This window comes from Astatotilapia calliptera, chromosome 17 (genome assembly GCF_900246225.1).
Source record: "Astatotilapia calliptera chromosome 17, fAstCal1.2, whole genome shotgun sequence".
NCBI classification, from domain to species: Eukaryota; Metazoa; Chordata; class Actinopteri; order Cichliformes; family Cichlidae; genus Astatotilapia; species Astatotilapia calliptera.
In genome coordinates, this window is record NC_039318.1 from 30,004,333 (window position 1) to 30,020,700 (window position 16,368).

The window sequence follows — 16,368 nt, forward strand, 5'->3', positions numbered from 1 at the left end:
TCTCCTTCATATCTACAGCTAGATGTTTGAAACTTGGATGCACTTAGGTATTCCAACAGGAAAATGATCTCAAACACACATCAAAACTGCTTTTGGAATGTATAAAGCAGGCTAACATTAATATTCTGGAATGGCGTTCAAAAGCTCCAACCTCAACCCTATTTAAAATTTCTCAGTTATGCTTAAAAGCCAGGTCCATATGAGAACACCAACCAATTTCAATTAACTTCCCCAGTGCTGCCAAGAAGATTGGTCAATTATCCAGCAGGAATTATCCCAGAAGCTTGGTCTAAGGAACTCGGAAAGAATAAAGTGTCTGGGATTCTTAAAGTTGCTTGAAAACGTTTCACCTCTCATCCGAGAAGCTTCTTCACTTCTAAGGTCAAATGGGGGGACAATCCCATAGGGTTTAAATCTGGGAGTCTCCACCATTTGACCTTAGAACTGAAGAAGCTTCTCGGATGAGAGGTGAAATGTCTTCAAGCAACTTAAAGAAGTCCAGTTCAGTTCCAGCTTGTTCATGGTTACCAAATCATCTGGCCAAGGTGCAACTTGTTAAGGTGCATATAAACAAAGAGTAGTGTGGGTGTATGTTTATCTTTGAGCCTGTATGTAAACCTTTATGTAAACTGTGTCAATGAGAGAAAAAAACAACCCAAAATCCAAACTTGTACACCCTATTCTCGTTCTTCTATGTAATTATTCCACCCAGGGAAAAGCCCCAAATTACTATGACATTCACGGCCATGATGAGGCAAGATTTAGGCAAGCTGTGCATATAAAACAATAGTTACATCACCACTACTGGTGATGTACACCACAAAGCCTACACTTTGAAAAGATTTTGGTTAAAATTTTCTCTGGTGTTTTCCATATAACTAATAAATAAAGTTGTTCCAATTTGCATTTTGATTCATATGCAAGTACTTCATATTCACTGGAAATAAAGATCATCCATAATCTCGCTGACTCGGATTAGAAACCCTGTTTGACTCTGATATATGCGTAGGTGGCACAGAACTTTAACTCCTATCATCTTCATACTCGTGTCCTTGTCTAATTGTTGCATTTATTTAAATCACTGCAGATGCCTTCAGCTGTAGAATAACTTAAGCAGTCTGCCTGAGTGGCATGAAATGTAACCTCACACTAAGTTCCTTAAGCATAAACCTTGACAAAACTGTATCTAACCTGGTACTCAGTTTGCAAAAGCGGCTTTTTCGTTTGGACACATTCTGCATGCCTATTCTTGTCATCAACATTACACAACACTTAGTTTTGTTCTTCTCTTCAAAGAAGAACGTTCTGGTTTTGCTCTGAGATTCCTGAACAGGAGTGTGTGTGTATGTTATTGGTTTGTGTCTGCTTGTTTTACTGCATACAAGAACATGTGATTCTTTGTGCGTACGTGTGACTGTGTGTGTGTGTGCACAGGTGAACGAGTATGCCTTTCAGATCAATCATCCTCTGCCTGGGTCAATGACAGGCTCAATTATCACTGTTGACATCTGCAGTGTAAAGCAAAAAACATAAAATCTGCCTTTGGCTTGCTGTCTGAGTTATGACAATATATTATAGAGTTAAAATAATATGTTTGGTCAATTATTTCACTTTGTAAATAAAGCAGAAGTGATAGCGTTCCAGTAAACTGCGGTAATATAGTGCCACATAGATAAGAACAGTGAAGGAGCTGTTTCTCAGCATAAAACACACCCTCAGGTATAACTGCTTTTCCTGTTTTCCCACTCTCTGGTTTCTATTTCCCACCCTTCTTTCTCAATCACTGCTCCAAAATCCTTTTTCCCCCTCTATTTTTTAAAAACGTGTCTGCAAAAGTGGCCTATCAACTGAGGGTGAGTCACATATAACACCTCTATTGCGCATTAACCAGAGACAAAGTGGGGCAGTGCTGAGTTTCCTTAGGTGTTTCTGTGGCTGTCAGTCAGGTTTTTCAAGTTAAACAAGAGACTGGTGGAAAGCAAGGAGTTTGTTTTACCCATGTAGAAGCAAATGCAGGTCAGAGCCCATGCAGGACAGGTTGAGTGTGCTCAAGCTGAGGTTTTGAGAATGAATTCATACATTGAGTAAGAGATATGTTATCTATGTGGCCACGCAGCGGACTTAAACAACCACCTTGTGTCTAGGTGTTTCGAGATGAATGATTACATTGCTATCTGGAATCACTCTGAAGATGTGTGTGATGCTTTTGCCAATATGCCAATATGGTAATCTTCAATAGTATAAAAAGCAACCACAGTCTTGCTTACTTTATTGTTAATAAAAGAGAACTCAGAGTTCTTCGGTTCCTTTTGGTTTGTGAGACTTCTGCTTTTAAACTCGTGCTTTACACGTTCAGTCAAGTGCAAAAAAATAATCTAAAATCTAAAATCTAAAGACTGAGTAAGAGATAACATAAGTCAGTATAGTCAAACATAAGGAAGTGCATTCTGCATCTATGAACACGTCAGAATGAATAGACATGCACTATCCAGTTAATTTTACAGAAACTGACAGCTAATATTGGTTGGTATGAACTTGCTCAATAAGACAATTGAATTGGGCAGATCCTGCTGCTGCTTGTGTGAGACACCTTTGGGACATTTCTGAGCAATGCAAACAGGAATGTGTGAAACACAAGCATGAGCAATGCACAAGAAATCAGGTTTATATGCGGGTTTCACGTGGACTTATATTTAAATGTGTATTTTCTCCCATCACCCCCAACCGATTGTAGCAGATGGCTCCCTTTCCTGAGCCCGGTTCTGCCAAAGGTTCCTTCCTGTTTAAAGGGAGTTTTTCCTTCCCAGTGTTGCCAAGTGCTTGCTCAAAGGGGATGGTTTGATTATTGGGCTTTCACTTTATCATTTTAATGCGACTATTGTTGTGATTTGGCGCTATTTAAATTGAATTGAATTTAAAGAGAGAAACCCTTCATTACGTAGGTGCAGTTCTACTTTATTATGCTGAAAGTGCTCTATTTTGTTTATTTTGCTTTGGGTTTTTTTTGTTGAGGGGTATTTCTAGTACTGCTAGTAAACCTTCTAGGGCTGCCCTCCCAACATTTTTTTTGACCCACTTTTTCCAGTAAGCTGGGAATCGAGGTTATGAGAGAAAGAGGGGGAGAGGACGGCATCAATATTATATTTTGGATTCTGGAGGAAGGCGTTCCCCACAGGCCTTTTTATGAATATTTAACAGAGATGGCCTTTCAACATCCCTACAGAATCTTTAAAATGCAGTTTTAGTTTGGAAATATCACAACGGGGTCAGCTAAACAAAAATATTTATTCAAACTGGCAGGTGTGTTCCGCCAAGGGCTCCGCAAATTAGGCATGGCAGCACACACACAAACTCATGCATGCACACACACATATATACACACACTCTTAGAGCAGAGTTTTATGGGTCTGATATGACTCCAGGCCTATAAAAACTATTTAAATAAAACAATTATGTTAAAATGCTCACAGTTAATTGGCAGGCAGAGCTGTTATTCATCAGTACTCTGTGCTCAAAGTTAAGTGAGAACTCATATGCAAACCAAGCACTCATCATACCCATGTTTGTAGGTCCTGCAGTGACCTAATAAATGAATTATTTTCATATAAAATGTTAGAAAACTCTCAGAATTTCTTGTTTTGTCTGCAGCTAAATTGTTGTTTTTTTAACTTATTAAAAAACAACAATTTGACAATTTAATTATTACTAGATTAACAATTTAAAAAACCCCCAAAACAACAATTTTGTGTTTGGAAAATTGTTGTGGCATCTCTAGTTACCAGCCCTAACCATTAGTAAGGCCCATCTATTTTCTTCTACTTCTCCAATTCAGGGTAACGAGGGTGCCAGAGCCTATCCCTGCTGAAACAGGGCGTTAGGCAGCGTACACCCTGGATGTGTCACCAATCTATGTCAAGCATGAGTACTCGGAGAGCGTGCAGACTCCACACAGAAAGGCCCAGCCTGGCCAGTGAGTTCATACCCAAGACCTCCTTCGAGGCAACACTGCTAACCACTGCACCACCTTTTTAGTAAATATTAGAATCATTAAGAATCAGACATTTATAGTTTATTAACCAGGTGCACTGTGAGAGTTTGGGAAAACAAGCACTTTTATTACAAAATACAACTGCACAAAACATGACCAATCAAAAGAATTTACTGTGTCAGTACTTTGTGTACATACATTTCTTATACTGGGCCAAACTCTGCCCAAGAAATCCTTTAAAAACAAGCATCAAAGGAAACGCCATTCCATTCACACAGGTCTGGATGTGGGAATTAGGAAGTAATGAGTGCGTCATCTGTTGGAAGAATTTGGTAAATGCTGGTGTGGTGCCAAGCAAACAGACTAATGAGTCACTCAGAATCCAAACAATCCATTGAAGGAGAAACTTGTATGTCAGACCACAGGCAGCTTTGTTGGACTGTGTGAAAGTGATATAGAGGTGGAGCTTCTTGCAAAGCCAAAGAATCTTTAAGCAGTAGCAGCAATGTTCTAAAAAAACACTACCAAATAGTTGCTGCCATCAGGATGCTCAAGATGATGCAAACAAGCTCTCAAACTGCTTTCATCTTTAAGTAATCATAAGAAGAACTCATGCAGCTATACATTACTGGTGGACCTTGAAATTTTGGATTGCCCTTTGGTGTTCCATAGACACTGATTTAAAAGAATGACGTCATAAAGCCAGCCTGCTTTTAACAAAACGAAATCCACGTCAATGTAAAAGCAAAGACTCTTTCGCATGGCAACTTAATTGAGTAGGAAATTTAATTAAAGAATAGAAATAAATGGAAGATTGTTTATTTTGCAGCCTGCATGGACCCCACTGTCCAGAGTTCTGGCATGAAATTGGATGCACATGAGAATAAATTTTGCCTTTACAGCTTCATCACTTACAGACTGGGCAAGAAGAATGTAAACTGTTGTGTGTAAAGCCCATGTTACCTGTCTGAGACTCCATGTCTCTTCTGCTATGTATGCAAAAATCAATATGAAAAATGAAAACAAATGCGCACTTGGTAAAGCTGTAGTCTCTTCAATGTCCCACCTCTACCGTGTCTGTTTTAATCCATATAGTGAGGACTGGTGCTCATCGATAATTACTGTTAACACTGTAACACAGACAGATGAGAGCTTTTACAGCTACGCCACAAGATGGCAGCACTCAACTAGCAATTATGTTACTTAAGCTGCACATTGGTTATTGAATCATGACACAGTACATTAACCAAACATGCATGTCAGGATGCATTCCATGCTATTCTGCGTACATGCATCGTCATGGGAGGCTAACAAGTGGATGAGATACAGTGATGCAGTTGCTTTGTCTGGAAGGAAACAATGCAGCTTATGCAACTGCTCAAAGCCTTTGGTAGACATGGATCTTACGGTTTGGAGCTCCTTTAAACTGGTGGGCTGTTCTTGACAATGACCAGCTGCGCATACCTTGGAATAAGGAGCTCTCCTGTAGCTGCCATTGTGTAAACCTACTGCCCACAGCATCCACTTCAAGGATGACAGTGTGAAATAAAAATAGTGGTAAGCATGTACTCTGTTGAATGCTGTTGAACCTTTCTATAGAGCAGCTGGTTTCTTATCGTGAAGAAATTCATGTAATACCATTTTCCTTGATATAATTTATCAAGGAAAATTTTATGATGTAATGGGGATGTGAAAGTGGCCTGTGGGACATAAAATAGCTTTCCTAAAAATCCTTTCTGGCCCACAGGATGGGTTTAAAGAGAGTAGAAATCACAGAAAACGAAAGTATGATATTTGACAATTTCACTGTAGGAAGCATTGTGCTGCAAGTTATTAATGGATCACTGCCTTTTACAGCCTCCTTTTCACTCCTGGCTTTTCACACCACACCAGGGGCGATATTAGCCCCTTTTTCCCCCCCTCCCAAAATGGTTTATTCCAGCTCGCCTCTCCCCTGCTCTGGCTCTAGCGCCCTTTCTGCCAGAGCGATGGTGGCTGAGCGGTGGTATGAGTGCCTGGCTTAAAACAGGACATAGTAGCTGCATTTAACCTTCAGTTACTCTTTATATAGTTAGGTAGGAGTCAGACCATGTTTCTTTTTAGCTGAAAAACATTACACCCAGGTAACCTGCAGTGTGGGAAACGTGTTTTCCGACAATGTTTGTTACCTGCAATTCGTCCTTGTGTAGTAAAATCAGCGACATTTGACCATCCTGTTGCTCCTATTGACATTTATAAAGCCTATTTAAAATCTAAAACTTAAAATTGTCCGTAGCCTGCTGTTGTTACCACTGTCCTGTTTGAAATGGAATGAGAGAAGCCAGTTATTTTGTCATATGTTCCGATATTAAACCCAGGAGCCACATTCAGGTAAAAGTGTAAGAAATGATCCGTCAATAAAGGATAATGTTGGATCAGTGTTTCAATATTTATATCTTTTATTTGATGTACATGTGGTTTGGTTATTTGCCTTTTGTTTGAAAGTACACTGAGAGAGGACTTATTAGTAGAGATGGACCGATCCGATATTACGTATCGGTATCGGTCCGATACTGACCTAAATTACTGGATCGGATATCGGAGAAAAATAAAAAATGTAATCCGATCCATTAAATATCACGAAAGCACCTCGCAAAACTTGCAACACACCGTAACTCACCTCAGAACGTTAGCAGTCGGAGCAGTATGCATCACGTGATAGAGCAGCTGTGGCATGCCGGACCTGTTGGTGGTCTGGATAGCATTTGGAGCTTCGCTAGCAACCCGGCATTTCATCTCCGACAAAGTTATCCCCGAGAGAAGTAAAGCAAGTGTGTAAGTCCATCTCTGAATGTTTGTAAAGCATTCCCACGTTAAGCTTAACAAGCGACTGCCTCTCTCTCTCTCTTGCTGCTACTTCAATCGTGAAACTGCTTAAATGATCAGCTGATCGGCTTTTCTGTCGCGAGTCCGTCTCTCTTGTTTGTTTTTGGCCCACTTTGCACCAGAAAGAGGAAACCAGCGGCTGAACAACAGCAGCACGTTTAAGCTTGATAAGCTGTTGTTAGAATTTATTTAATATTTCTTTCTACACCAGGATCTTTTTCTACGTAGCTGACGCTGGTAACTGTGCAGGGGCGGATCTAGCAAAGTTTAGCCAGGGGGGCCGATAGGGCATGAACAGGGAAAAGGGGGCACAAAGACGTACTTTTCTTTCTTATTCTCATTTAAAATGTCGAGCTTTTAATAAATAATTATCTGACACCCAAAGTTTTAATTTGATGTAAAATGAATAGAAGTCCATTACTGTATATAGTAACTATTAAGTCTAATATATATCCTAGTAAGCTATAGTACTTTTTACTTTGGGAAGGTACCATCTGTGCAGTCTGCAATTTTGTTGAAGAAAGATGTTGAATCTATTTAATATTTCTTGAAAAATAATTGATTTCTGTGCATTTTTTTTCACACTGCATCAAATTAAGGTTGATTACGTCGATTAAGCATCATGAGGTGGCGCGTGAGGGGTGGTTCCTTATTTTTTATTTATTTATGTTTGTTGTTGCTGGGAGTTGGAACCCTATTAGTTAGGTTGCTTAATATTTACGCTAAGTACTCTTTAAAATACCAGAATAGGGAGGATGGTGTAGGTCTAAGTTTATTAGATTGATCAGTATTGCTGAACTATGAAATATTTTTTTTGTATACAGGTATAACAGAATAGCTTTAGTGTAGTTGTTGTTTTAAACTTGAGTATGAACTTGCAGACTTGCAAAATGCAGCAAGATATTTTAAAAAACAGTTTTGTTGATTAAAAAAACACTATATCGGATTCATATCGGTATCGGCAGATATCCAAATTTATGATATCGGTATCGGACATAAAAAAGTGGTATCGTGCCATCTCTACTTATTAGTGGTCTTAATAGTATTTTTTTTTCATATTAATGTAATTTTTTCATCCAATTGAATACAATCTATTTTTGTATGATTGTTAGTCCAAAGAGAGAGAGAGGAGGAAAGAGGGGAACATGAGGAGAAAATACAAGGTCATGAAGAACCAGGTAAGGAAACAGACAGGGAATAGTGACAGGTAAAACCGAAACCGTTAAACTGCTTGAGAGAGTTGACCAGCAAAAGTGATTTGCCAATCTCAAGGTGAGGTGACATAGGTTAAAATAAAAGAAAAAAATCTGCAGAGCCATAGTAGTATCTTTAGTAAAGATCTTTTCATACATTGTATACATTGTACCATAGGCAAAGTTGCCTCCATTTTATAGTGTTTTTATCAATATTTTGTACATTTGTACATTTCAAGGACTCTGTTTTTGGAGTGTATTTTTATGTATCTGTATTATATTATGCATACATATTAAAAGTGAATCTCTGTCGAGTAAATGCACTCAGTTTACTTCTTACTCACTATGATCATCATTCATCATGCCCCCCAGTAATTAAGGTTACCATATGTATTTTTTTTATTCCAATCCATTCTTCTTTTGCAGCATTTAAATAACCTTTATCAGATTTGATGGTTTTGTTACAGACTTTAAAAAAAGTGCTTTTCTTTTCTTTCACAAATGTGGGGATTGTGTTAAAATGTACAAAACAATGCTGTCATGTTTTGAGACGAGGACCCAGGCACAGAGAGACTTGATAAATTTAAGAATCTTATGATCTAATAAAGAAATTTGCAGTTTTGCACAGAGATGGTAAAATTATGATGACTGATAATGGAGATGAAGACAACAGACGATGAGGACAGGGAGGAACAGGGGTTTAAATGCACCAAGGAGACAGTCAGAGGGAACTCGGGACAACTGGAGGCATTTAAGGATCCAGGGACTCACAGAGACAGGGAAGAAGTCTCATCGTGACGAGTAAAGTTTATCTTGCCTGGCTGGGCAGCTCTCTGGGTGCTAAGCACCCCCAAAGCTCTGATCCTAGACTCACCCCTGCACCACACCAAAGCAAGATGGTCAGGCCAAGAAGGCAACAGCTTCCCTTGATTTACAGCAGCAGTGTTTCTTTGTGATGACAGAGAACTGACTCTGGAAAGTTGAAGACGTATTGTTAAAACTGTGCTTACGTTTCATGCTTTTCATGATCTGTAAATGTTTTGAGAATGTGATTTTCGATCTTTTCTTTATATATAGGGGTGCAACGATACACAAAATTCACAGTTCGGTTTGATACTTTGGTGTCACGGTTCGATATATTGCCTTTTTAATTTGTTATTCATTAAAATTATAAATATATATTTTAACTCAGAAGTACAGTTTTTAAATTTAATGTTGCTGAAACAACAAAACAATAATAAAAAAAATCTGATCGAGAAATCACTCATCTTTGGAAAAGAGAGTTTATTACAGAGAAATGGCTCTTTCCGAAATAAAAGCTATACTATACGCTTCTTCTGGGGTATACTCTCAGCAGCATATTAAACATATCAGGTCCCCATAAGGAGAATCATGTGCTAACGCAGACCTTCCCAAAGTGTGGGGCCTGCCCCCTAGGGGGGGCGCAGAGCCATTGCGGGGTGCGGTATGCCAAGGGGAAGAAAAAAACAAAACAATGCTTGGACACTGCTAACACGGGGCGCCCACACAAACGCAAAGCAGGAGATGAAGCATAGCTGAATATGTTTCCAAACCAACTTCATTCTAAGCCAAAGACTAGAAGATATGGTGAAGCATATTTTCCCTTTGGTTTCACCTGCACAAGTGCCAAGGTAGGTCTCTCCTGCATAATTGGTTTTCCCTTAGTCGGGAACATGCACTGGGGGACAAACAGTATCCCACATTCTTGATTTTTAGTTCACAAACACTTGTTGTAATGACTAATTACTCCTGACATTTTGGAGATGTTAGCTCTTTATACAGTAAAGTTACAGTGGAATACAAATAATATTAGGCTGATCCTGCCACAATTTGTTCCCCCTGTCAAAATCACAGACTAACAGTATCCCACAGTTGTTTAAGTTTTTAAACCCCTTTTGCACAGAGAGGCTGTTAGATTTGTGTTCTCACGAGTAAATATATTAATTTATCTTATGTTGTAAAAACTGTTTTCTGATTGTCATTTTATTTTGGAAATGATTTTATTTTGGTGATTATAGGTGACTTCACTTCCTGTTCCGTATGTTGTGAAGCGCGAACTGCTAAAAATGAATGTATGGTTTTCCCTCCGGTGTTGCTGTCAATAAAAGAACGGGAAAAGTAAACAACAAACAAAGGGTGTGCATTATTGAGAGAACATGGCCGAAGAAGAAGAAGAAAACTCTTCGAGCTCAACAGAGGCATTTTTTGAAAAATGTATTGATAGCAATGTTGAATATTATTACACAGGAAAAAAACAACTACATATATTTACACCATGATGCCTCTGCCTTTCTAAATAGAGGGACAGTAACTGTGTGTGTATAAGTAAGCGTGTATAACCTGAAGATAGAGACAAAATACTGTTAATCTGTCATTCTGCAATTCATCTTATGTAAACAATAACATGGTGCACAGCGTGACGTTGCCTGACCAACTCTGTATTCCTCGTCCACATGTAAACGCAAAAAAGGAGTTTTAAAAAAATCTCCGTTTTCGGTGATTCGAAACGCCGTTTACGTGTGGACGAAACAGCTGCGTTTTAAAAAATACCCGTGTAGGTGTGGACCTAGCGTAAAAGAGTTAGTGGTGTATTTCCTTACTACCTGTAATTTATTGCAGATTACTTGTATTTGCTTAATTGTTTACCAAATGTTTGAGGTGTGAAATAAACCGCAATGGAGCAAAATATGGGTGTGTGTGGTTGGAGGATGTGTTTGTGCTGTGTGTGGGTGGGCAACATTTTTTTTTGTAAAACAAATAGTAATGGGATTTCCGGCTCTTTTTAGAGAACCGGCTCTTGTACGAGTTTTTACATGTTTTGGAGTTTTCATGTGTTTTTACTAGGGGTGCAAAGATATTCGTATCGATATTGAACCGTTCGATACAGTGCTTTCGGTTCGGTACGCATATGTATCGAACAATACAAAATTTGTAATTTATTTTATCAACTTTCCTTCTGACGATGCTGTCTGTGTTGAGCGCTAGTCGAACGCAGATTCACTGAGCGCTCAACACAGACAGCATCGTCAGAAGGAAGAGCGCAGGGCAAGCTAGTGAGACAGAAGTTAAGCTCTCCTTGCAACATGGACCTCCCCCACCCTCATTCAGATCTGGCGTTTGGAACTATTTTGGTTTTCATGTGACGTATGACCCTGAAGGTAAGCGAGTCATGGACTAAAGTAAAACAGTATGTTGGATGTGCCATGCAATGCTCAATTACATGGGTGGGAGCTAGTGTGTTAGCGCAGTTAGCTCGTTAACGTGTTGGCCGTCTAGCCCCATGCACGGGCGATCGGCGGTAGCTCGTTAACGGTAGTGATGGGATTTCCGGCTCTTTTTAGAGATCCGGCTCTTTCGGTTCGGCTCACTAAAAAGAGCCGGCTCTTTCGGCTCCGAACCGGCTCTTCAGGTTGTTTTGTTGCTTTAATTAATTTATTATTAACAATAATATAAAATTATGCACAAAAGGAATTACTAACATAAAAACAAGTGGTTTTATTTATATATGTTTATATATAAATATATGCGGTGGCCCCTAGAGACAAAACACGTACAAACTCCAAAACACATTTCTAGCATGAACTGAACTTCCAAAGCAGAGCTACTAGATCACTTAAATTACACAATTGAAAGCATGTGTGTATTGTTTGTGTATTTATACACAGGCACTCATATATATATTCAAATAATTTTAAAAAAAAGTTCATTTACCTGTTATTACCACACACCAAATCCGGTCGTTGGTACTTGCTGGCTTGTGTAGCCACAAGATAACAAAGGCTCAACACTGCGCCCAGCATCCTGGAGCACTTCTGTTGTCTTTTGTACGTGTTTTGCGTTTTTATATGCTTCTGAGTTTTTATGTGCTTCGGAGTTTGTACGTGTTTTTACGTGTTTTGGAGTTTTTACGTGTTTTGGAGTTTGTACATGCTTCAGAGTTCGTACGTGATTTGAAGTTTGTATGTGCTTTGTCTCTAGGGGCCACCGTAAATATACTTTTATTTATTCACTCCACATAAAATGTAATAAATAAATCATATAATACAAAAATCAACTATTCACATTTCAAGTTTTAACTATTTAAATTTTCAGCTTTTTCCTTTCACAAATTTAAAGTGAAAAGAACACAAAACACTGCAAACCACAACACAATTAAATATAAATTATAATATGAAAACTAAAAGAACATGCATATTCTCTGTCATATGGACCTGCATGAATAAACTTTCTCAATCCTTTATCATCTGCAACTGAAAATAGTTGTGGATGATTACTATACCTTTCTAATGTTGTTGTCCCTGCCTCTCTTTCTCTCTCTCTGGCTCTGTTCCTGTGCTACTGAGTGTAACTACCGCCCCTCCCCCCTCTGCCCAGCGTAAAGCACAAGGCTCGCGTGCAGAGTGAAGCGGAAAAAAAGTGCGAGAGAGAGGCTGAGAGAAAGAAAAAAAAAAAAAAACCCCACGTGACGGCTCGCGATAAGGAGCCGGCTCGCGTCGTTCACGTCAAAGAGCCGGCTCTAAGAGCCATTTCGTTCGCGAACGACCCATCACTAGTTAACGGAGATTTGCCGTGTTGTGGCGTTAAGGTCATTTCAACGAGATTAACCTGAAAGCACTAGTGGGAACACAACGAATATGACTGCACATTTACGCAGTCATGCTACTAACTTTAGCCGAGTCATTTAGACAGCTGTTAGCACATGATTCTCCTTATATGTTTAATATGCTGCTGAGAATATAGCCCAGAAGAAGCGGATAGTATAGCTTTTATTTTGGAAAGAGACATTTCTCTGTAATAAACTCTCTTTTCCAAAGATGAGTGATTCCTCAATCAGATACAGGGCTCGCAATATCGCTAGCCCAACGTCCCGGGGCTAGCGATTTTTTTCAGTCCGGCTACCAAAATCTATCTCTGCCCTGCCCGTCGGGCTATTGTAGGAAGGAAAAATATATGTCAATGCTTTTGCATTCTTTCAGAAATGTAGCTGGGTAATTATGTCATTGGCATCGGTGAGCCACTGTCAATATGTGACATATTGCAATCGCGTTTGAATTTGCGCTTGTTTTTTTGCGCTTGTTTTTTTGCTTTCACTTTGCAATCGTGCAAACTGTGTATAGAGAGCGACAGCACTGATCTGTGAGTGATGATAATTTGTGCACCAATTCCTCTGACATCGTCTTATTATTAATTGTTAGCTTACTATGCAAACATGACAAGTGAAATCTCATGCAGCAAGCTTAAACATGTGAGAGGTTGATCGCGAAGAGAATCGCTGAGCTTATGTGAGTGCGTGTGTAAAAGCAGCAGGATATATATTTGACTACGATGACCTGGATGACTGAGAACCTTCACAGACAGATATATATTTTAGTTCTGCTGAGCCAAATAAGACAGGTCAGGGTGAAGAAGTGACAGCCAAAGAAAAGCTTACCACAAAACGGAGAAGTTATGACAAATCAGACTATAAGGCAAAAAGAAAGTGCAGCTTTATGGTTTCATGGACAAAAGAATTTCTGTGGCTGCAATATGACGAGCTAAATAACCAGGGCTGCACATAAGTGGTCCGCAGGTGCGCATTCGCTGTCAAAATAAAAAACACGCACAAGGGTTAGGGTTAAATTTAAAAACTGTACTTTTGAGTTAAAATATATATTTATAATTTTAATAAATGACAAATTAAAAAGGCATGAACATTTTTTTTGTATCGAAAAAATATCAAACCGTGACACCAAAGTATCGAACCGAACCGTGAATTTTGTGTATCGTTGCACCCCTAGTTTTTACGTGTTTTGGAGTTTGTACGTGTTTTGGAGTTTGTACGAGTTTTTACGTGTTTTGGAGTTTTCATGTGTTTTTACGTGTTTTGGAGTTTGTACGTGCTTCAGGGTTTGTACGTGCTTCAGAGTTCGTACGTGATTTGAAGTTTGTATGTGCTTTCCCAGATAGCAAGGAGACATTGAACAGATGTTGATTTTCCATCTGAACCATCAGAATCGTCAGGATTGAAATGTTAACACAAAACCAATGTTGAAACAACATTGAAATACTGATGAAACCTGACACTGACATTGAAATAACATTGATTCACTGTTGTTCTGTCATCGTTGATTGTTGATCTATTTATAGTTGACAAGGTGACAACAATCACGTTGAAAAACCAATGATTTATGGTTGAGCGGGAAATTGAAGCTGCCACCACTTGGACTATTCCATAGCACCCCTCTCAGTGGTACATCCCTCCAGGTAACCATTGTCTTGTACAGTAGAGCGGGACATTCGATTTACTCTCAGCGGAATTGACCGGAGAAGGCATCAGTTCATGCACTGCACTGGCCTGCACCACGATTAGTATAAGGTAAGAATGAATGAATTTTCTTCTATTCGTTATTTCCACGGTCGCATTTGAATAACAGTAAAAAAAAACTGGTTAATGTACAGTTTCGGACAAAATGTGGGAGCCCGAAATCGTGTCTATTACAATCCGGCAACAAGTAAATTGCACTGCGAACAAAGTCTATCAACAAAGAAAACATTTTTGTTTCATACTTTTCTGTTATATTCCCTTACAAAACTAGCGTTAACGCTTCGAGGGTTCCTTTGTTCTTGCCGTCGCCTCGGCGCTTGACCCAGACTTTCACTCTGTAGTTGCTTTTTAGCATAGTACTACAAAAAAATTGTAAATCTGTGATATATGATTGATAAACGTAAAGGTAACTGTATAAATGTGTTCAATGACTTTGTTACTTTTAATGATTGGTGAGCACCCGCTTCGATTCGCACTCAATTCAGACTTTATGTTGCACGCTCACCTAACTTTACGTTGCACGCTCACCTAACTTTACGTTGCACGCTCACCTAACTTTACGTTGCACGCTCACCTAACTTTACGTTGCACGCTCACCTACCTTGCGTTTGCACCTTTTGTCCACACGTAAACTGTGTTTTCATTAACTGAAAACTGAGGCTATGTCCACACGTACACGGGTATTTTTGAAAACTGAGATTTTCCGTTTTCGTTTTAAAAAATAATCCCGTCCACACGTAAAGGTAGAAATGAAGGAAAACGCTGCTAGGAACATGCCAAAGCCATTCACACATAATTCACGCACTGGTGATGGCAAGCTACATATACAAATATCAAATATATGTGAGTTAGAACAACTTATACTTGAATGCAGAATGTTACACCGTCACTTATGGATATATTAATTTTTTGCCTCTCACTGCTTAAGCCATTAATCTTTCTAGAATTGTTTTGTTTTTTTTTTAAACAGATGCGACCTCACAAAAGATATTAACTATGCTGTCAGACCTGACGAGAGCTGTGAACGAACTGCGTGATGAGGTCAGAGCCATCCGCAATACCGGCTGCAATGATTCGGTAGATGCTGGGGTACTGCCTCTGGATTTGCCCTTGCACAACATGGAGGACCTAAACAATGCAGAGGCAGCTCTTCAATCAATAGAGGCAAATAAGGCAATGGTAAGTATATAAAGTTTATGTACACTTTGTAACTATAAAGTGTAATAGCTGTGATTTAAATACATAACAACGGCCTGTTGATTAAACACACAAGCACTTGCATACACATTTAAGACATGAGACACGCTAATTCCATCTATTGAAATGTGTCTATAGGTGAGACGCCTTGCCTTGATTGGAGGGACCACACTGGAGGTGCGAGTCCGCCGTGTAATGGCTTATGCCATTACAAACGAGCTGGCCTCGTTACTAAACTGGGCAGGGAAAAAAACCAAGGACCAGACAAAGCAAAAAAGGGCATTTAAAGATACAGCGCTCTGCAAATGCATATTTGGTAAGTTTTACCGTTTTTTTGCTATATTACTTTGTCTTTCTTAATAACAAGACTTTCATGTCCGGTTAATCTGGAGATGGAGTCTTTGGTCTTTGGCTTGTTTAGTCCTCGGGTTGTAGTTTGTACAGCCCAAGGACCCCATGTTTATTTTGTTTTAAAGGATACACGGCACACTATGCTAAGACTTATCACTTTTTCCGCTCATAGCTCTTTGGGAATCAAATGCAGCAGTTTGCAGATTTACGCCTGGTGACTTTCATGTTTATCAGCCTAGGAGTTTACATACTTTCTCCCCGCTGAAGACAGTTACAGTGGGGCAAAAAAGTATTTATCATGTGCTATAACATGAGCTTATTCATGTGCTCTAATTCACTTTTTTTGTTTGTGTGTGTGTGTGTGTGTGTGTATTTTTGTCCTAGATGGTCTGACGCAGCAGTTAGGGGCAAACTCTATGTCCGAGTTTGTCTTTGCACAAGCAGTGCAG